The sequence below is a fragment of the Chionomys nivalis genome, chromosome 1 (genome assembly GCF_950005125.1).
Source record: "Chionomys nivalis chromosome 1, mChiNiv1.1, whole genome shotgun sequence".
Taxonomy (NCBI): domain Eukaryota; kingdom Metazoa; phylum Chordata; class Mammalia; order Rodentia; family Cricetidae; genus Chionomys; species Chionomys nivalis.
In genome coordinates this window covers 132,626,239-132,648,817 of record NC_080086.1, presented here as the reverse complement: position 1 = coordinate 132,648,817, position 22,579 = coordinate 132,626,239, and the positions used below count along the sequence as shown (strand labels likewise).

The 22,579-nt window shown below is 45.2% G+C and overlaps 1 protein-coding gene across 1 annotated transcript in view; it reads right to left on the bottom strand.

Annotated features, from left to right (window-relative positions):
* The window catches only part of Galnt14 (polypeptide N-acetylgalactosaminyltransferase 14), a 221,904-nt gene that overhangs the window by 103,575 nt on the left and 95,750 nt on the right, over positions 1-22,579 (bottom strand). The window lies entirely within an intron of this gene.

The window sequence follows — 22,579 nt, the reverse complement described above, 5'->3', positions numbered from 1 at the left end:
CACCTAATTGGAGATAGGCCACAGGTTTGACATGTCTGTAGCTGTATAATAACATTCAGTCAGTGAACAGATGGTTCAAAGTGAAAACCCCAAGAATGGGCTGCAAAACAAAATGAAACAGAAAATCTATTTTTAGTTGTGAAATACGCAGTAAATTCCATGGCAAGGGTCATGAAATGCTATGAAAATGTTCATTGTCTGACGATCTAAAATTAATGATAATGCAAGCTTCTATGATAAGAGTCTACGAAAAGCTGTTGATAAGGAATGAAAATAGATAACCCCACGTTTTCTCAAGGCCTGTCTCTGGCACGTGGGCTCTCTGCTTACCCTTTTTGATTCATGTGACTTGGAGTAAGCTTCATAATCTATTGAGTTGTACTTCCCTCAGATGTAAAGTGGGGAGAATAAGAAATAGTAAGATTGAGAGTTTAAGGACTGAAGGCAAATGCCAAATGTAAAGAGCAGACATGTCCACAGCGGCTGTCCACTAAGGTGAAGGTCATGGGAGATGACAGTGGGCATCATTAGAACACACACACACACACACTGACCCTGGGCTGGACAGCAAATAAGCAACTCTGGGTTCACTCAAGTCCCTGTCCCCTGTCTCAGTGCTTCAGGTTGGAGCAAGGGAAAGCCTCCTCATGGGAAGCCATTGGGCCTCCCATTTAGTAAAGGGCACATAACAAGCTCTATCCCCATTGGCTGCTTGCCAGAAGGCTCCCCTCCCTATAGGTCCGAGTGTGATCTCTGCCTACCACCATGAGGGAAAGAGCTTCTAGGAGTGGAGCATTTATGGTCAAGAAGCTGAGGTATCAACTCATTTCCGGCTCCCTGTGTTCTGACCTTGGGTAAGCCAGTTAAACTCTCCATGCCTGCTCCTTCATCAGAGAAACAAGAGGGTAAAAAACCAAAGCTGCCTCCGGTGCCTCTGAGCCTCCCTCATGCACAGGGTGCAGAGTTCTGAGTCAGCTATGCCCCCACACAAGTCTTACTGCCAAGATTAATTCAATAAAGAGAGGAGAGAAGAGGGAGAGGGCAGGGAGGAAACCGGGTGGCTGAATTACAAATTAGCAGATGAGTGCGTGAGAAAAGGGGGCAGCGAAAGGTGAAAGCACTGGTCCCTGTGTCGGAATTCTCCCTAAAGAAATATACCAACTTACTCTCTTCCACGGAGACCTGAGAGTCAGTGGCCTCCAATCTGTGCAGAGCACCCCAAACCTATGCCTGACAGGAGAGCTACAGAGAGAAAGCAACTCCACTTTAGAAAAGGCAGCTAGGAAGGACACATCCTAAAGCCAGAGGGCTGGTGCTTCAGGAGAATCAGGATACCTGAATAGTCATTGAGTACATAGAGGAAACTAGTAGGTAATAATACGAGATACACACGATACTACCATTGCCTGGTGATTGACGTCAGCATCACCAGTAGTAAAATATATGGACATCATGTACCACCCCCAAATGCTGTGCTAAGAAGGGTTAATGTCTTTTTTTTTTTTTTTTTTACAAAATTACATAACTACAGTCTGATCAAGAATAAATATCAGAAAAACCCAACTAAGATATGTAGAAAAAAGTTCCTGTCCCACCTGGTCCTACAGCCATTCAGTCCCAAATAAACACACAGAGGCTTATATTAATTATAAGCTGTTTGGCCTGTTGTTCAGGCTTATTACTAACTGCGTCTTACAACTTAAATTAACCCATAATTCTTATCTATGTTTAGCCGTGTGGGCTGGTATCTTTTCTCAGTAAGGCATTCTCACCTTGCTTCCTCTACTTACGGATGATGACTGTATCTCTGCTTTTCTTTTTCCCAGAATTCTTCTGATCTTCTCATCCCGCCTATACTTCCTGCCTGGCTACTGGCCAATTAGCATTTCATTAAACCAATTGAGTGACAAATCTTTACAGCTGACAGGAGCATTATCCCACAACAAAGGCATATTCCTCAGAGACAAGGGTAGCACTGTGCAAGCGTCAAGGTCAATGAAGACAAGCAAGGATGGAGAATGGCCTGTGGATTAGAAGATGCAGGAGGTATGATAATTAAGTTCACTGTGGGATTCTGAGGTAGCAACGAGAGCCTCAGGGATCACTTCATCAGACAAGCCTCCTACATGAAACCTCCATGCAGGCTGATGGGTGGACCTAGGAGATGGAGGGACAAGATGGTAAGAACTGGTTTCTGCTTGAGGAACAGCTACAGAGCAGGGCCAATGCCACAGCTGCCACCATGTAACCCCAAAGACATAGGGGTTAACACAGGAAAGTGTGTTCCTGGAGTTCTGGGCTGGAAGTCGGCATCAAAGTGTCAGCAGGAATGGCTCCTCTGAAGGCCTCTCTCCTTGACTTGCAGATGGCCTCTCCCTGTGCCCCCCCCCCCATGGCCTTTTTCTCTTTGTTCCCACCCTAAACGCTTTTCTTTGTGGTCCTGATCTTCTTGTGAGGATGTTGATGTCAGTCCTGATTGGATTATGCTAACCATAATCACCTCCTGTGAGTGGTCACCTAACCTGTAACAGCTGAGCTATCTCTCCACCCTCCTTAGTTACCTTCCTACAGACCATATTCCCAGAGAGAGTAAAGGGGAGAGGCATAATCTGATCCATAATGTCTCATCCTCCAAGATTTCCTAGATGTGGGAAGACTAACTAGCATCCCAGTGAAACAGAAGCTCAATATTAAATGAACTGTTCCCAATACGAGGGGGTATACCACAGTGGACAGCGTGCTTGGCTCCACTCAGGTCCCTTCCATTGGCCCTACACACCTACTCCTCAGCTACTGAGAGTGCAGGTTGACAGACCTTCACAGTTGTTCCTTCTGTAGAGACGGCCATCCTAGAAGTCACTCTGGAAGTCAACGCCAGGAATGAATCACACCAACATCCGGGCAATCTATTCAAGAGCTGCCCTTGAGACCAGGCCAAAACTCAACTCCAGTCAAGACCATATCTTTGTATAGCATCTTTTGCCTTGTCATGCTTCCTTCATTGCCTTCAACCAGAAAAGGCTCAAAGTGACTTCCACGAGGCTCCTATTCCTATGAAATCTCACTATTCCATGGGAACAGTGGATGACAATCAGTGAGTGACTGCTTGCTAGGTGGCGGCTGTATGCCTCTCCTAGGCCAGGCTGAATTAGCAACCCTAGACCCATTATTTAGTGGATCCTCAGGGTGACTCTGAGGGTAAAACATTTGAGGACATTAGCGGTTGAGCTCAGGTGCCAGGGTCTACTGGCAGCTTCGAGTTTGGTCCATGGGCTGTCTGACCCCATGCTCCATCTATTAATGCCACTTCCTTCCCACACATCAGTTCTGCCTGCATACTTTCACAGAAGTGTCTGAGACCCTAACCCTTCTCCATCCCCATGATTAGCAAGTATATTTTATTTTCCTGTTGTTGCTTTGATAAAATATATTCCAAAAGCAACTTCAAGGAGGAAGAGTTTATTTTGGGTTCATGGTTTGAGGGAACAGGCCACCATGGTGGGAAAGGCACTGCGGTGAGATTGGCTGTGTGCGGTAACTGGAAACATGGCGTCTGCAGACAGGAAACAGAAAGATGAGAGGAGGTACACTACTCATGCTCTCCTTATACAAGCCCCACCCCGTGAGAAGGTGCCAGCCATAGTGAGAGAGAGTCTTCTCTGTTTACTCAAACCTCAGGAATGCCCTCTTACTCACACCCAAAAGTATGAACTTTCCCAATTCTTTTGCAGACTCAAAGCCATTTGAATTTACTGCTAATAAATGCGTACACCTCTTCGGTGTCCATTTTGAAAATATTTATGTTTCCCACTGAGAAAACACAGCTTTTTCTTTTTACCTGCAGAAACCTTTGGAGTTTCAGACCAATGCTCAGAAGTCTGATCAGGGACTGAGAACCAGGTGAGTGGGAAGAGAATAAAGCCTCCCCTTTGCTCTGTAAGAGGCTGACCCTAGCGGTCCAATTCGTCTCATCCAGGGGTGTGACCACGCTGCGCAGGGCACAGAAAATTGTCTGAGAAAGAGGGCACTTGACGGAATTAAAAGGCAACCAATTTAAAAACGATTAAGCAAGGAAAGGGGGATTTAATGATCAGCGTTTACCATTGTGAACTAGCTGAACCCATTGGCATGGAGACTAATGGTTTAATATGTTGTTAAACAGGGGTGAAACATCCATGTGAGTAATAAGGGCATCAGTAGCTATAGCGACAAGGGTAAAATTACCCTCACCGCAGGCCTTTGGTCTTGGGGGCGGCACCACACTCATTTCCGGATGGAGGCCAGAACCAAACATTCAGCACTTCAAAGCCCCAGGAGAGACAATTGACATGAGAAGAAATGGGTGTAAAAGGAAGAGAACTTTGGGGAGGAAGAGGCCAGAGTGGGAACTGGCAGATAGAATGCCAGATACAAGGAAGAGCTAGCTTTGCAGGTTCATGAAGAAGTGCAATTACATAGTAACAACTTACTAAAGAGCTGTAAACAGAGAATACTTTCGTTTCAGGCTACCCAGACCCGAATAATCACGCAGAAACTTTAATAACTACAACACTGTTTGGCCTGTTAGCTCGGGCTTCTTTTTAACAAACTTTTACATCTTAAATTAACCCTTTTGTATTATTTTATATTTTACCATGAGACTCTTGGTTTATTACCTCTTGCCTATTGGGTGTGTCTCTGGCTCTGCTGTCTTTCCTCCTCTATCTCTGCTTGGATTTCCCACCTTACCCTATTCTGCCCTACCATAAGCCAAAACAGTTTCCTTATTAACCAATGGTAATCAAACATATTCACAGCATAGAGAGGGGTGTCCCACATCAAGGGTCCAGAGTGCTGCCCCCCTTTTAAGGTACTTGGCAAATGACACTTAGAATGGAGCTAAGCGAACGAATAGACAGAGGTGAGTTCAGAAACCAGTGCAGGCTCTAGAGAGCATAAGAACAGGCTTATAGGCATGATGGCATGAATAAAATACAGCTAATTCATTAAACACATTTACTCAACTTTCTCTGTGGCCCTGGGCTTGTTGTTTTGGGGGACAGACCCCTGTAACCTCTTGTCCAGTCCAAGATGCATAGAGCTGGTCATATAGTGACTGGTCACACAGTGAGAGGGTAAGCACAAGACCCAAGGCCCCCTCAGTGGTGGTGATGAGAGCTGGTCAAGTGGAAGCCCAGCATCCTATGGTCCCTTGCTTAATGCTTTATTGGCACCATCTTATATAACCCTTATATATAAGAATAATTTGGCAAGGTAAAGAAGATTAAGTATATCCCCGAGGCCATAGGCTGGTACAAGGCAGTCAGGCTTCAGTGGCAGGCATCCTAAATCACCATCCCACATGCCTCATGGCTCATAGATGGTGATGGGAGCCTGGGGGTAGAAACCTCCTCAGAAAGGCAGCAATGCCTCCCCACAGCCTCAGCTGAAACTCTACCCGACATGAAATGGCATGGCTTTAAATGAAAATCTAACTCTGGCTGAGTGTTGAGCCTTGCAATGCCCCCTCAATGCCTACCTTCTGCCTTTCAGGGAAGGCCACGCATTGCTAGTTTAATTCAAGCAGGGTTTGCTTTAGTTTTCATTCGTCGAGAGGCTACAGCATGGACACGGACTCTTAGGCCTTTACTGTGTTCGTAAGCATGGCATTAAACCTAAAATCAAGCTTAGATGAAATTCACTTTTCTGGAGCTATTTCATCAGAAGTTGCAAACACACATTTCATGTGGTTGGTGACACCCTAGGAGATGGGGATGTTGAGAAGGAAGCAAGAAAGCAAGAGACCTCAAGTCGTCCATGATCTCCCCAAGACCAGCAGAGTTGAAGCTGGGAGGTTTCGATCCAGAACCTTGTGTGAAGTTCAAAATGGCCTCTTAGGTCATAGACCCAAGGTGCCTGTCACCCAAGGAAATTGTTTGATGTTCTACTTCTCAGTTTTCATGGTGAGCTTCACTGAGGAATGGCTTCTCACTGTCCATTCCTAGTATTGTAGAGATGGCCATGTTTTATTAGATCAGCTTACCCCCAGCCTTGGCCTAATCTGCAATCAGCATCTACACATTACACAGCTTATACAGGTGATTCAGGACACATAACTAATAGAGATCATTCAGGACAGATGGTCACGAGCTGCCAATGGAGAATGCACCTAGCTGCTCCCCTGCTTCTTAGTGAGCCAACTTCAGCAGCTCTGGAGGGAAGATGGGAAAGGGTATGTGCACATTTCTGAAAAGCTAATGACATGCTTATTACTCCTCTCTAGGAAAGAAACCTGCCTTCCACATGCTCCCCTCCTACTTTCACCAGCACATGCTGGCTTATCTAAGCCATGTAGGCTCTTCTGAGAGCCACTGCTGTCAGAAACGTATAGCAGGACTCTTAATCACCTGCCAATGGGCCTGCGAGTGCAGATGCTCACCCTGGAGTCAAAAAAGAGTCACATAAGAGCTAGAAGAGCCAGCAGGCACTGTACAGATTGGTCACTGTGGAGGCATGGAAGGAACATGTGTAACTGTGCTCTCTCTCCTCTCTCTCTCTCTCTCTCTCACACACACACACACACACACACAGAGAGAGAGAGAGAGAGAGAGAGAGAGAGAGAGAGAGAGAGAGAGAGAGAGAGAGAAGTATGCAGCTTTTGAAGAGGTCTAGGGTCTTCTCCCTGTCCACCTGCTTTATAAATAAAGTTTTATGAAACATAGTCATGCTTATTTGCTTAACTACTATCTATGACTGTTTTCTTACTACTAGGGCAGAGCTTAGGGGTTACAACTACTATACAGCCCATCTGACCAACTAAACTAAACTAATTCCATCTAGAGAATTAGTTTCTTTTAGAGAGAAAGTCTTCTAACCCTGTTAGACCAGAAGGAGCACCCAGGCAATGAAACTCTAAGACTTGAAATCAAATGTCTTCCTGGTCCCACCCTGGCTGTATAGCCTTGGGTAAGCTTCTGTGCTCACCATTTCTCATATATAATCATTTCTCATTTATAAAGTGTGGATATAAATTTACTTTACAGGGTTATCATAACTAATAAAGTAAGACAAGCTGTCAATGCCATGAAGGCCCTGAAGATAAATGCATCAAAAAATAACTAGATAGTCTGTCTTCTCTGTGGCTCTGGAACATGTCACTACATCCTAGCCTTCTAGAGGTCATGGCTGGGATGTTTTCAGAGCTGCTGAATGTGTTTTGCAAATGTTCTGTGTGCAATAGCATATGTGGGGCAGACAGGGGAAAAGAACAGAGCTGCTCTTTATTGCTTTGCTCATGTAACCAGTCAAAGGATGCCTTTCTGGTTAATAGCAATGCTGTGTTGTCCAACACAACAGCTCCAGAAACTCCAGGATCATCTCAGCAGGGGATGGTAGAATGTAGCACCCCACCTTCCATCTTAATGTCTGGCTTGGGCTGAGTCCCTTAGTGATAGGCAACACTTACAAATCCTTGTCGCCCACTGTGTACAGGTGTGGAGGTGTTCCCAAGTCTCCAAGAACCAAGAACTGTACCTACTTAAGGCAGCTTCCTAGGTAAGCAGGACGAAAGAATGATCTCTGGGGGCCCTAAGCAGACTGAAAGATCATGATGATCCCCCAAGTGTGGCTTTTATTTGAAGAAGCAAAGGAGAACAACCGACAAACTCTGAGAGTGGTCCCACCCTGTGGGACTCAGGACTCACTCTACTGAACCGCAAAGGCAGTGGGTTAGACAGGATGTAAGAAGCCCCAGGTCAGGCACACAGCTCCATTCTACCACTGACTTCTGAGTACAGCAAGTCAATAGCTTCATTAATTGGGACTTTTAAAACATTCCATGATAGGAATAGTGGAAATAGTTCCAATTGAGTGTGTATAGGGTTAAATCCTTTGCGTAAATCATGTCATGCATGATTTACCCTCCCCCATAACTCTTGGATGTAGGCATTAATATTATCCCTATTTTGAAAATGAGTAGCAGTTTTTACAGATGCTAGGACTTTGATTGGCCCAGATCCCGATACAGGAGGTCTGACTCAAGAACCTCTGTACTCATCTCACTCTAACCTTCTAGAATATGAAAGAGACAGGTGGAGGTGGATGACGGGAGATGGAAGGAGACAGCTAACGTGAGCCAGAGGAGGCCACAGTCACTGTGCTTGCCCAGAATGACATTAAAAGGGATGACCAGAGAATGGCAAGGCAGGACTGCCTGTGAGAGAGACAACAAAGCAAACAGAATTTTTAGTCAACTAGACAGAACAGAGGGATGTAGAAGAGACCAGCCCCTAAGTCAACCTAAGAACTCTGGCTTGGGTGACTGAAGGCAGTAGGAATATGGTAGAAAAGTAAAATTGAACTAGTGAGCATATTAGTGTTCTCTGAGAAACGCAGCCAGTAGAACATCTGTCTGTCTGTCTGTCTGTCTGCCTGCCTCTCTCTCTCCCTCCTTCTCTCTCTCTCTCTCTCTCTCTCTCTCTCTCTCTCTCTCTCTCTCTGTACGTGCATGCACATGTGCAAGCGTGCATGTATGCATGCACAACGACATAAGCAACTGAGATTATTCTAAGGCTAATGAGAGTAAATAAATCCCTAATCTGAACAGGCTACTGATGAAAATGAGAGCTAATATCCAGACTTGTGTCTGAAGACTGGTAGCTTGGACAGGGTTCCTGGGGTATAGCCTGGAGGAGAACACTTTGTTGAGATAACCCCAGCCTTTGCTTTCCAGTCCATCAGCTGTCCGGATGAGGCCTACCCTCCTCAGGTCTACCCTCCAGAGGGTAATATACCCAGTGCAAAGGCTACTGACCTAAGTTTAATCTTTCCTCAAAGTCTGCTGATTGAAATGTTCATCTTTACTCAAGGCCTATCAATTTAAACCTTAAACGTATATTAGAAATATCTTCCCAGCTGAATGGTGTTTGAGCAAATAAGTGGGTTGCCACAGCCTAGTAGAGGTGACGTGGGACAGTAAATGTCATGGTGAGCTTGTCCACGGACACACAGAGAAAGCAGGGCAGCCCAGAGACTCCAGTGGAATGCCAAGCCCTTTCAGGAAGACATTTCCTGCAGTAGGAGGCGGGGCCACTCACGTTTGCAAAGGTCAGAGTGTCCATTTGAATTCCCTCTTCCCTCTTATTGCTTTGCCAAGTCTCCCAGGCCTTGTAGAAGCCGTTCCTTCCCACTATTATTGCTGTTGTTATTATCCTTGCTAATCTTGGCACGAGGCTCCTTTGGCTGGCTTTCAAGAAGGAGAATTACTTTCTGTCTCCCTTACACCCTCCTGTTGCTTTCAGTTGGATTCAGTGTCATGTCTCCTCTCCTCAGACAGACGCTGGCATGTTGCCTGCGACGGCTGAAGCGGTCACCTGGCTTGGCTCAGACATAAATGAGGCCCAAAGTGGGTGAAATTGGGTCATCCTGGCACCAAACAAAGACAAATGCTTGAAGAGATCACTGAGCCTCTAGTGTTCACTAACACATCACAATGGGGTCTAGACCGACCTCTTCATCGAATGTGCGGAGTGACCATGGTCACTTTGCTGATCTCTGCATATCTATTTTATCCACAACCTTGCTCTTCAATAGGATTCTCCAAATTCTAACATTCTCCTGCCTCACCATGGGCAGGTCATTTCCAGCATCTTTATACACAAATAAAGATGTCTCACCTGCTCGCACTAAGCATGCAAATATATAACAAGGACATACCAGGTGTACCTGGGACCCAAACCAAGGACCGTTTACTCCAAGGTCCCTTCTTTCCTGTCATCCCAGTGCTCCCCAGTTTTTGAGTCAACCTAGTCTAAGAAATAAATTTCATTCTGTGAGCAATACAGTAGCACGGCACACACAGCTACAAATACAATAGAGACTAACCACATTAAGAACACAGTGGCACGGCACACACAGCTACAAGTACAATAGAGACTAACCACATTAAGAATGAGACATTCTCTTTCTACTTCTCTTGCCTTTCTGTTGTGTCTGAGGACTTTAAAAACATGAATCACAGGCTGTGGAGATAGCTCAGCAAGTCCAGGACTCTACACAGCCAAGGACCTATGTTCGGATCCTCAGCACCGACATAAACCCAGATGTGGTAGCAGGAGTCTGTAATCACGGCAGTCTTATGGTGAGATGGGAAGGGAAGACATGGGAATCCCCAGACGCTCGCAGGACCAATGAACAGGAGAGGCTGTCTCAAATGAGGTAGACACTGGGGGCCAACAGTGGAGTCTGCGCTTTGACTTTGACACACATGATATGTCATGCCCATACCCACACTTAGACACATGCAAAAGCTAAAAAACTCATAACTCTTAATTTTAAAAGATACTGAACTGGAGAGATAGCTCTATCAATAAAGCGTTTGCTATACAAGCACTAATACCTAAGTTTGATCCCAAGAATCTACCTAAGAAAGTTTGGGCATAGTGGTACACGCTTGTAATCTTACTGTGGGGAAGTGGAAATGAGCTTATCTGTGGTGCTCCCTGGACGGCCAGCCTAGCCTTCAAGCCAAGCTCCAGACTAATGAGAAACTCTGTCTCCGAAACAGAACAAGGAATGACAACCAAGGAACGACACCTGAGGCTGTGCTCTGGTCTCCCTGTTCATACTCACACAGATGCACTCACACACATACACACACACACACACACACACACAAATGCAATTAAACTGAAATAAAAACATTGGTCCATCTGGCACACAACCAAGATATAGTGAAGAAATGGCACATGTCCTTGCCTAAGCATCGAGGGCACACATCAATGCCTGCCCTCACCCTTTCCTTACTGATCAAGAGAAAGTGGGCACATAGGAAGTCAGGGCCAAACCATTGCCTTGATGATCTTTTCTAGATGCACAGGATCCTAGACAAGAGAAGCTGTGTATTCAGGTCAAGTGGGGCCACTGTAAGAAGCAGCCTGGGGCATGGAAACTGGTGAGTTTACAGTAACACACCGACCCCCTCCTCTGAGGATTGGTATAGGTTGTCAGTTGTCCATTATTTGTGTTTCTGTTCAATTACAAAAAGAAAGTCACATCTATTATGGTGTACTTGTATAGATTACATAGCTTCATAAATGATACTTTATAGGCAATAATTGCTTCAGGGGGATTCGACACACAAAGAGGGGCCGTTCTGTCTGTAGCTGTGCCTGTCTCCGCATGTGTGTGCTCGCACATATGCGCATGTGTACATGCTCAAACATGCTGGGGTTAGGAGGTTGCATCAGTGGCATGTAAGGGCAATGCTTGTCCATTGCTAAGGAACACCCTCATTGAGGCCGAGACACACTTGAGGATGCTTTTAGTCCTAACCCGACCCTCAGTGGTAGACGCTCTCTGTAATGACGCTCATCTTTCCTCTTAGTATCAGCGTAAACTTTCTCCCCTCTTCCCCCATCCTCAGTGTGGTATCTCACCTCTTCCCTCATGAGGCTGTGCAAGGAGACAGGTGAAAAAGTGGCTCCCATCCATGATAGTGTTAGCTGTCAACTTGGCTGACTCCAGAACATACCCATAAGGCATCGTCTTGGTTAAGGGACCTCTGAGAAGGCCGGTGAGGGATAATCTTGATCAGGTCCGTGACGTAGGAGAAAGACCCATCTTAACCGTGGATAGGACAATTCCCAGGGAAAGGATCCTGGAGTGTATTTAAATGAAGAAAACGAACTGAGCCCTAGCGTTCATTGTTCTGACTGTGGGTACCATGTCACCAGCTCCCTCAAGCTACCGTTGCCATGGCTTTACTGCCATGGTAGACTGTTTCTAGAACTGTGAGCCGGAATAAACCCTTTCTCCTATTCATTGTCGTTCTCCTCAACCACAGCAACAGAAACATAACTAAGACACCATCTATTCCCACTTCTCTAGACTGGTAAGTGACCCTTGAAGTCCAGGAGAGGGAAGGCCATGGCTTTGACTCTAAAATATCTCCCATCCTGGTCAGCAACCAAAACAGATGTCTTCGGGGATTTAGGACAGCTGTATGTTAACAAGACAGAGCTCCCGATTCAGGCCACTAGAGAACGCCACCACCCTCCTGGGCTTCAGCTAGGCGCAGTGAGTAGGGCCTCTCAGTAGAGTGTGGTTCTTACCCTTCGCCATCATGCACTCCCACACATAATAGTCAGTGTCAGAAATACTGCTCCCTTATTATAAATATGCAAAGCTTGGGAGGCAGCAGGCAGGGGGATAAAACACCAGGGATTATTTATGAGCCTCTGACTCCCACGCTGGGGCTTTATTTGCTTAATGAATGGCCAGGGCCAGCCATAAGCCTGGGGATTTATTTGTCACCGGGAGCAGAAGACACTAAGATGTGGAGATGTAAAAATGACAAATTCTCCGACTCAGCCAAGGTGGTATTTCATTGCCACTCTCTCTGGTGGGGTAGAGAAGGGGAGAAAAAGGGAAGTGTGGTAAAGAGTCGCCATGCTAAATAGTCAACGTGGAGAGTGGCTTGAGGTTGGGTGATCAGCCATGTTACAAACCAGGAAACACATTTCCCAGACGGGAAACAGACGGCGAGGAGTGGGGGTGATTATAAGGGTTCTCCAGGCTTATGGGCATCATCAACTCACCAAGGGACTTCAGGGAGCTCCCATTCTCAAACTGTCTACCCAGTAAACCATCACATGTCTGAACAACAGGGACTAGCCCAGCAGAGAGGGACTGTCACCCTGAGCAAGTCACTTCCTCTCTCTAGATCGGTTTGGACATTTGCAAAAGGAAGGCTTAAGATTTGCTAGGAATACTGGCCAGGTAAGACGCTCAAGTAGGTAGAGGCTCTTGTGTACAGACAGAGTTAAGTTTGATCTGAGATCCTACAAGGAAGCAGGCGAGTTATCCTCTGCCTTCCACATGAGTGCTGTGCCACACGTGTGCCTACGAACACACACATCTACGTACACAGGAAAAGAAGTAAAGAGAATGTAAAGTTGAGGAACATAAGAGCCAGTCTGCCTACTCACCCTGCCAGTCCCACCTCCCTATCCAGTGTCAAAGGGGATGACTGCCTCACCTTTGAAGGCGACGTCACCTGTGCCACCTCCACCACCACCTTCTTCTCATCTAAGCCCCTGGCCATGCAGAGTCAACGTTACAGGAAGATGTAGAAGGAGCTGTGGGCAGGCCTGCTTTTGTCCCACCCAGCTCCCACATGGCTAGCTTGACACCCAAAATAACAACACACAAATTGTATTCATGTAAACACTGCTTGGCCCATTAGCTCTAGTCTCTTATTGGCTAATTCTCAAATCTTGCTTAACCCATTTCTATTAATGTGTGTAGCACCACAAGATGGCGACTTACCAGGAAGATTCTAGCCTACGTCCATCTTGGGTTGGAGCTTCAATGCGTCTGCTCCAGAGACGAGAGGCATGGTGATTGCCTCACTTCCTCCCAGCATTCTGTCTACTCCACCCACCTAAGGGCTGGCCTATCAAAGTGGGCCAAGGCAGTTTCTGTATTAACCAATGAAATCAACACAAATTGAAGACCCTCTCACGTCATTTCCCCTTTTTCTGTTTAAACAAAAAAGAAAGGCTTTAACTTTAACATAGCTAAATTACATATAACAAAACAGTTATTAAGCAAGAATTACAATTATAATATTTATATCTACTTTATCTTTTATCATAACTAAGGAAAACAATAACAATAACTATCTATCTATTCTTCAACTGAAAATCGTCTCCTTGGGTCCTTTTCTATTTGGTCCATTCAGTAACAGAATCCTTAGCTTTTAGCTCGGTTGTCACACCCAGCTAGCCCAGTGGAACCAATATCTAATAGGAGATAAGCAAAAGTTACGCATGACTCCCCTTCAACATCCTCCTCTCCTGAGCAAGAACAGGCATATGGTGTTATCAACTACTTTCAGTCACATAGACAACCACATAGGCTAACCCATATGGGACAGTGGGGAAATGATCCCCTGACTATACACATGACCTCACACTGTAGTCTATGTTCACAATGGATCATCTCAGGACTATTTAGAGATAGACATATCTGCTTCCACCTTGGTTGAACCATAGTAACTTTTCATATCCCTATTAGTTCCTGTTAGAGCCGCTCTGCCCGATATCCCGAGATGCATGCCTTTGTCCTTCATTTGTGAATTCTTTGCTCTCGGCAGTCAGTTATGCATCATTTCTAAGCTAGCACTTTGCACATCACACAAAATTATTTGTGAATTACATTTTTGCTCTCAAAACTTTGAGTAGCTAAAGGTCAGGGCTCAAGCCTTTACTCTGATATCCCTAGAGCCTATGGAAAGTGCTTGGCATGTAGTAAATATTCACAGAATCATAGTGAACAAATCAAACTCCCTATCAGATTATCTCAAGATAGCTAAAGAGTCCGCATTATTGCAGAGCTGAATCAGGAACTATTATATTGGTGATTTTGAGTTTCAGAACAGCACAAGAGGATACACTATAACTCTAGCACTTAACTGACCTCATACCAAGAATAAAGTTAACAAGATTTGCAGGGCCTGACACCATCCCTAATGACTAAGGTAAGAAACGAGGGCTGACGTGGAAATATCTGATCTCTCATAATGTAAGACCAGTCACCAAGCTGGGTACCAACATGGACTGAAAATAAAATCTAAGAGTTTGTATCAGAAGTCACCATAGGTATGTTAAACAAGAGGGACTGGATGGAGACACCTAGAGGCTTATGCAGTGTTTAAAAGGCCAATAGAACAAAAGTGTAGAAAGTCACTACAGTATGCAGAAAAGAAGAATGTAGAAGAATTCTAGGAGACTGCTATCAGTGGTCTCTACTACCTAGAGCACAGCAGTGATGTCACTCTGTCACCTTGGCAAGACACCCAGAAGCACTGGCATAGCTGGACATCTGCCGTCTGCTCCAACTCATGGGCCCTTCCACCAAACAGCTAGAACAACCGCTGATGGCTTCCTCTTCCACCTTCCAAATCTTGGGAAACATGCCTGCTTTCGATGTCTTCTTTACACCAAGGGGACCCAAGAAACATCTGCAGGTTTCCAGCCTCTGATACACAGAAGGCAGCCAAGGACGGAGATGCCATGTTCACTGACAGTCAGCACCCACTGGCCTGGAGTTAGTTAAACCTCTTATCCCTCAGCTCTCTTTTTCCTGGAAATGCCTGTTTATGTGTGTCACATATTCACTGGTGACTTTGACATCCCCATTCTCATACCGTTAGGTCATATATATATTCAAGAATCAAGAAAAAGTATAGACGTATACACATGTACACACACACATTCATACGTGCAGGTGCACACACACACACACACACACAGGATAATCACTTTGCTCCCTCACTGTAGAACTTTCTATTATGACTTTTTATGATACACGGTGTAATGGTTTGCACTGCCCTACTCTCTGATTCTAATATGAGAATGGGCTTCCTGTAATAGAGATCACTCCGTGCTCAGAGAATTGAATGCCATGACCTTTAAATGACCATAATTCCTTTCTCAAAACTGTCATCATCCCAATTTCTGTTCTGTCACACAGAGATCATTTATGAGGTGAGTCTCTGGACTGTCTTAGGGATCTCATTAGAGGACCCCAAGGGACACAGGTGGGGGAGCAGATCTCAGACTGGACACTTGGTAAAAGAAAGCATGTGACTTGGGCACATTTTTGTCCTCAGGTTACGGAGTCCTGTTTTCCAATCACTAATACCTTCCAAAACAGGAAATGAAGAAATTCTATGTTCAACAAAAAATTCCTACCAGAAAAATCTTTGTTTTGCTCTGAAAACTCAGCTGAGACTTTCTCTCCTCTACAAAAGCCAACAGCAGCTCCTCAATTTTGTCTACCACTTCAGCTCACCTTGCTCACCCCCCAACTTACAAAGCTGACAAACCCCCCAGTCTGTGGCAGCTTGCTGGTATGCGTTCATAATGTCAGAATCAATCCAAACAAGAGTACAGGGACAAAAGACCAGTGGCCACCCTTAGAATTCTGGAAGAAAGTGTGGCTTAGGACAAAGAATATTTACCATGCCTCCCAGCTTCTAGGAGCAGGACTTAGCTTGTCCTCCACACACCCTCAAGGGAACAAGACCATAGTGGGGACATACTGTTTTATGACACCAGTGTCCCGGGATCAAATGTGCCCTTGCTGCTAAATATGTCCTCCTGCTCTAACCAAGTTTAGTTCTGCTGAGCTGAGCCTTGGCCCTCCTCCTGTTCCTATGGAGGACAGTAGAGATGCCATGATACCCACCGGGAGCATGCACGCAGGCATCTGTATTCTGGAAAGCCAAGAAACCATGGTGAGGACATGAAAATAATGCCCACAGGCTGGTTCTCATGGATAAGAAAGGAGTCCTGTAGGCTTTCTGAGACAGGGCACCATCAAGGGGCTGAGAGACAAAGTCCAAAACTAAAAGATTGACAGTTCTCCGAAAGGCCTGTGCCCTTGAGTACTGGGCAACTGGTGGTGATACCTGGTTGGAGAATCACTCATTCAGGACACCTTCCAGCCTCTAACATCTGAAAGCCCCCTGCTTGGGATGAGAGAGATGGTGGTGAGTAAGAAGAGCAAGGGCAGTGGTGGCCCACACCTTTAATCCCAGCACTCGGGAGGCAGAGACAGGTAGATCTCTGCGAGTGCGAGGTCAGCCTGGTATACAAGAGCTAGTTCCAGGACAGGTTTAAAAGCCACAGGGAAACCCTGTTGGAGGAGGAGGAGGAGGAAGAGGAGGAGGAGGAGGAGGAGGAGGAGGAGGAGGAGGAGGAGGAGGAGGAGGAGGAAAAGAGCAAGGGTGGATACAAGGACCAAACCATGGGACTCTCAAATGTCACAGGCCTAAACAAATTTCATTTCATTTCCAGGCTGCAAGAAACAGATGCAGCGGGCAGTTTACAAAGACTGAACTCCACCTTTGCTGCATCTACTTTTCTGTTACCTTCTGAGGTCAAGCATATTGACAAGCATCAGGGACCATGAAATGACTGCAGTAACCCAGAGGTCGATGGGACCAATCACACAGCCTGATTCTGCAATCTTTCTTCCAGGGACTATTTCCCTCCCTTCTTGGCTCAGGAAGCTTCTTTCAGTATAATTGCAGCATTTCTGAGTGATCGGGGCTAATCCCCACGGGGTCAGCATGAAGGGCAGAAGATGTGTCTTGCCTCATGAGCAGAGGAGCTCTGCCTCAGGTTGTACTTGGATCTGAGCTAAAACAACAGCTGGACTCCACAGAGGAACCTGGAAAGCCATAGCTTATTCTAAACTTAAGAGGTCACTAGGTCTGTCTACTCTCAAAGCAGCCTGGGCTGGGAGGGACCTGGAACTATATCCAGCCCAAGTCCAGTGTCATGCTGGGTTCACCGATCGTCCCAGGGTCAGGAAATAGATGGACGTCCTCCGGCTAGCACCATGGCTGGTACAAGTAGAGCCACTACAACTCCGTGTGGCTCTGCAGGCTTGAAGTGCTATTTCTTTAGGTGCTCAGACTCAAGACACTGAACAGCAACTGAGAGGTGAAGTTGGGGTATCCGATTTCCTAGGCTTTCTCCTCCTGCTTCCCTAGACAGGAAAAAGCTCCTCCCTATTCGTCGTGTGCCCCGTTCTTAACAACTCCCAAAGCACCAGAAGCAGGGACAAGATTGAAGTCACCTGTCCTCCCTCAGAGTGCATGGCCCGGGCACTCCTACCAACAGCAAGTCCGCAACAAAAGCTTAAGATAAAGCACGATGGAATTTCAACAGAAGTCTCTGAAACTGTCTCAACAGTTTGGTCCAAAGCCCGTCACGTGATGAGCAGTCTACCATGTGGCCACCTTTGCCTACTCCTGAGTCCAGTCAAACCCTGATACTATGTTTCACCTCAGCTGTGTTCTGGAGCAACTCCTGTGTCCACAGTCACCTCCTCATCCCCAGATTTGCAGCCTTCCTCCTTCACCTCTTGGGACAGCTGGTAACCTACACTCTGAGGCCTGCCCTCAGTGCTAGGTTCCTCCAGCCTGGCTGCCTCTGGCCTTAGCTATTGTGGTTCCCACAACTGAATCCTTGTTCACACCTCCCCACCCCAGGTCTCTCCAAACGTTGGTCCAGGCTCGGCTTTCTCTCAGGAATCTCCACCCATCCACTTGGAGCTTCTGCCTCATGTTCTCACTGTAGATACGCTCAATAGAAGCTGACCTCATTCCCTCTATGGCAAACGGCTCCCATCTGTCAAGAGTTTGCGAGTTCAAAACTGGTATTTACATCTCCTTTATACACTCAAATTCCACTCAGGTCACAGCAGAACCCTGTGATGGAGGCCAGGCAAGGAGTGCTCTTCTCATTTCACAGGCGAGGGAACCAGGCCTCGGAGGAGTTATCCCAGATCTAATGGTAGAAAGTCAGTCAGAGCTAAACTCAGTTTTCATCCTTTCTTTCTCCTCAAAGATCCACACAATCACCAAAACCCAGGCTGTCTTCCTACCTCTCTTCCTGATCCTATGTGTATTGCCCCTGGCCATCTCCTGTGGCTATACCGTTTCTCACTGCCTGGGTTATCAGGGTGGCGTCTTGCTTCGCCTTACTGATTCTATTTCTTGATCATCTAAAAAGCACTGGATCCCTATCACCACATAATTCCATAGGGTATTTATTTTATGTTGTGGCTTTCCCAGAGGAAGGTTTCAATGCCTCATACTTAAAAATAAAACACTGTGCAACACCAGAGTCCTTCACAGGATGCCCCTGTCCCCCAGCCATCCTGCTGGCTTTACCTGTCTGGCTCTCCTGAATTACTTGCCACTATTCTGGGTACCAGTTTGAGATCCTTTTCTATCCTGATTCTTTACTTCTCCATTCCATTAATCTCTGTTCTATTCTTTATTTCTTTCCTTCTACTGTTTTAGGCTTCATTGGTTCTTCTTCTACATTTAAAGACGGGAATGTAAATTATTGGTTTCAGAGTTTTTTCTTTTTAAATCAGGGCATAAACAGGAGTGAGTTTCTATTTAAGCAATGCTTTAGCTACATCTCATAAATTCTGGCACACTGTGCATTCACTGTCTTGAAGCATTTTCTAAATCTCTTTCTGCTGTCGCTTGTGCTCCTTGGTTGTTTAGGAGTCTTGTCTAATTTCTACGTATTTGTGAGTTTCTCAGATGGCTTTCTACTGTTGAATGTGTTAGCTTTCGTCTGGGTGGAGAACCTATTTTGCGTGATTTCAATCCTTTTACATTTACCATGGTTTTGTTAGGGCCCAACAAGCAGCCTCTTCTAATGAACGCTCCTTACAGAGCTGGAAGGAATCCTGTATTATGCTCTTGTTGGATGGACAAGATGTCTATTGGACCTGGTTTATAGTGATATTAAAATCCCCCATTTCCTCTTTGATCTGAGTTGTTCTGTTCATTAGTAAAAGTGGAGTGATGTCTTCATTATCATCGAATTTTCTATTCTTCCTTCAAACTTTTCCAGATTTTGTTTTGTGTATCCTGAGGCTCGCTGTTAGGTGCATGAGTGTTCACACAGGATGTCTTCCCAGTAGACTGTGTTCCTGCGTGGAAGCTTTGTCATAAAAGTCTGCCTCCTTTACTTTTATTAGATCTCTATTTTGGTTACTATTTGCCTGGGAAACCTTTAATCACCCTTTTACCCCCAATCTTTTGAAGTTAAAATGCTTTTGAACCTAAAATGTGTCTTCTGTAATATACAGTTGGGTTCCTCTCTCCCCCTTCCTTCCTTCCTTCCTTCCTTCCTTCCTTCCTTCCTTCCTTCCTTCCTTCCTTCCTCCCTTTCTTCCTTCCTTGTGGTACATTGGATTGAACATAGTCTCTCTAGATTTCTTTTTAAAAATCCATTTTTTGTGATCTTTGCTTCTGTTTGGAGTGCGTAAGCCATCCACGGTATCATCCACTTCAGTAGGGCGCATGTCTTACACTTGCCTGCTCTACTCCTATCTTATCTTGTTCCTTGATTTCTCCATTACTTCTTTCACCTTAAATTAGTTGTTTTCTAGTGTGCCATGCTGGTGTGCCCTTGTTGCTACTTTTTTGAGTTGTGTTCTTTGTAGTTTGCATACAGACTAGAAGTAACATTAATTTATAACAATCTCGTTTGGAGAATATCACTTTTAATAGTATATAAAAACCTTGCTTGAACATAGCTCTGTTGCCTTCTGTCTGCTTTGCATAAAGAACTGCTATGAAGCCACATTTTATGCATTGTAAGCTTATAATTATTGCTGTAGGTAGTCACTTCTGAAAAGACAGAAAGGAAAAGGAAGATTATAAAGAAAAATGCATTTATATGATCTTTTACATTTCCTGTGCCATTGGCCTTTCCTGGTGGCCCTCACTCCTCTCTAAATGACTTCCTGGTGTCACTTATCTGAACTTGAGAAATTCTGTGTCTTTCTTACAGGGAAGGTTTGCTTAAAACCCCTCTCCCCGTTTTGTTGTCTTGAGCGTATTTCAATTTCTCCTTCACTTTTGAAGGGCAGTTTTCAGTAAATATAAAATCTCCAGTTGACAGCCTCTTTCTTGCGGTGTTTTGAAGATGTCACACACTGCTTTCTGCCTTCCAAGGATGCTGATGGGAAGCCAGCTGCTGGTCTAATGGAAAATCCCTGTACATGACAGATCACTTCTCTGCTGCTGTTCTCAAAATGATCTCTTTGTCTTTGACAGTTTGACTGCAATGTATTGGGGGCTGACACCTCTGAGTTTATCCTATTTGGAATCTGTTCCATTTCTCCGATGTACAGATCATTTTCATAAATGGAGTGAGTGTCAGGATATTCTTTTCTCATTTTTTCAGGCTCCTTCTTCCTGCCCTTTCTGCCCAGTTCTCTCATTATGTTAGTCCGATTTCTGGTGCTCTGTTGGTTTGTTCACTTTTAGTCATTGTTATTTTTATTCTATTCTCAGAAGCCACAATTTCAGCTGAACTACTTTCAAATTCAGTGTTTCTCCCTTCTACTTTTGAGACCCTCCACTGAACTTGTTGCCAACTATTATCCTCTTCAGCACCTGCATGTCTCCTTGGCTTTCAAAAACAACTTCTAACCATTTATTGATGTTTTCTAATTAACAAAATGACGTTCTCACAGCTTTAATATTTTAGATGTGCTTGCTTTGGTGAATGTACTTGTAACAGCTGATTTAAGGGCTACCTAAGAAGCCCAGAGCCTGGGCTTCCTCAGAGAGCTACGGTCCCCATCTTCTCTACCCAGGTGCAGAGCATATTTTCTTATGTTATTGAATTGTACATAATTTATGGTCAGAATTGGCTGTTGGGTACTGTAAACATTTTATTAATTGTGTGTATTATGAGGGCATACGTGCCAAGGCATGTGTGGTAAAAAAAAGTTTGAGTGAAAATGGCCCCATAAGCTCATAGGGATGGGCACTCTTGGGAGCTGTGGCCTCGCTGGAGTAGGTGTGGCTTTGTTGGAGGAAGTGTGTTACCAGGGGAGGGTTTTCAGGTCTCAGAAACTCAAGTCAGGCCTAGTGCATCTCCATCTCTTTCTACGGCCTGTGGATCTGGATGTAGACTTCTCAGCTCCTTCTCCAACACCATGTCTGCCTGCACGCCACCAAGCTTCCTGTCATGATGATAATGGACTTGACCTCTGAACTGTAAGCCAGCCCCAATTAAATGTTTTTCATTTGTAAGAGTTGTCGTGATTCTGGTGTCTCTTCACAGCATACATACAGAGGTCAAAGGGTAATATGGAGAAAGTCGTCTCTTTCCACATCACATGAGTCCTGAAGATCAAACTCAGGTCATCTGGTTTGATAGCGAGTGCTCTTGACAGCTGAGCCAGTCATCTTCCAAGCCTGAATATTTCAAATAATATTGTGTGTCAACTTTGAAAAGTTGTCCCAAGGGTGTTATTTCTCTCTCTTCCCCTCCCTCAGCTGCCTCCTTCTCTGTACATGTGTGTGCACACATATAAGTATGTTTACTTACTATCCAAGACCAATTGTGTGCAGCCTGTATTTGCCAAAGTCACAGAAATACTGGTTAAACAGTATTTCCTTTAATACCACAAACAGCATGTTTTACACCTTTCCTGGGAGCCTCTGTGTGGGTGTTGGGTGTACTGTTTATAATTCTGCTGTCGCTGTCCCCTCCTTCTCTTCTATTTTTCTTATTCCTTTTCTTTTTTGAGATAGAGTCCTGCCATGTGCCCTGGTTGGCCTGGAGTTTCTATATAGGCCAGGTTGCCCTTGAATTCACTGTGATCTGTCTGACTTTGTCTCCAGAGTGCTACTAGGTTTAAAGGCATGCACCCCCATGCCCTCCTCTCAACCTTATTCTTCTTTTTGTATTGGAAGCTCAATATCAAGCAGAAGTGAGTGATAATGGTTGGGGCTTTCTCCAATTTTCTTGGATATGAACACAGTCCTGAATGCTTGGATGACTTTCTAGAATCTCAGAAATATGCTGGAGCCCCTCAAAGTCCTCATAGGCACCACATTCTTCTAATTTCCCTTATTGATACCTGGTAGGCTTCTTATCTGCTCAAATATCAATAATCCTTACAGCAGTTATGCTAACCACTTGTCTTTGTTTTGTTTTGTTTTTAACAAACGTCATGGTGATGGTGCTGCCTACACCCAGTG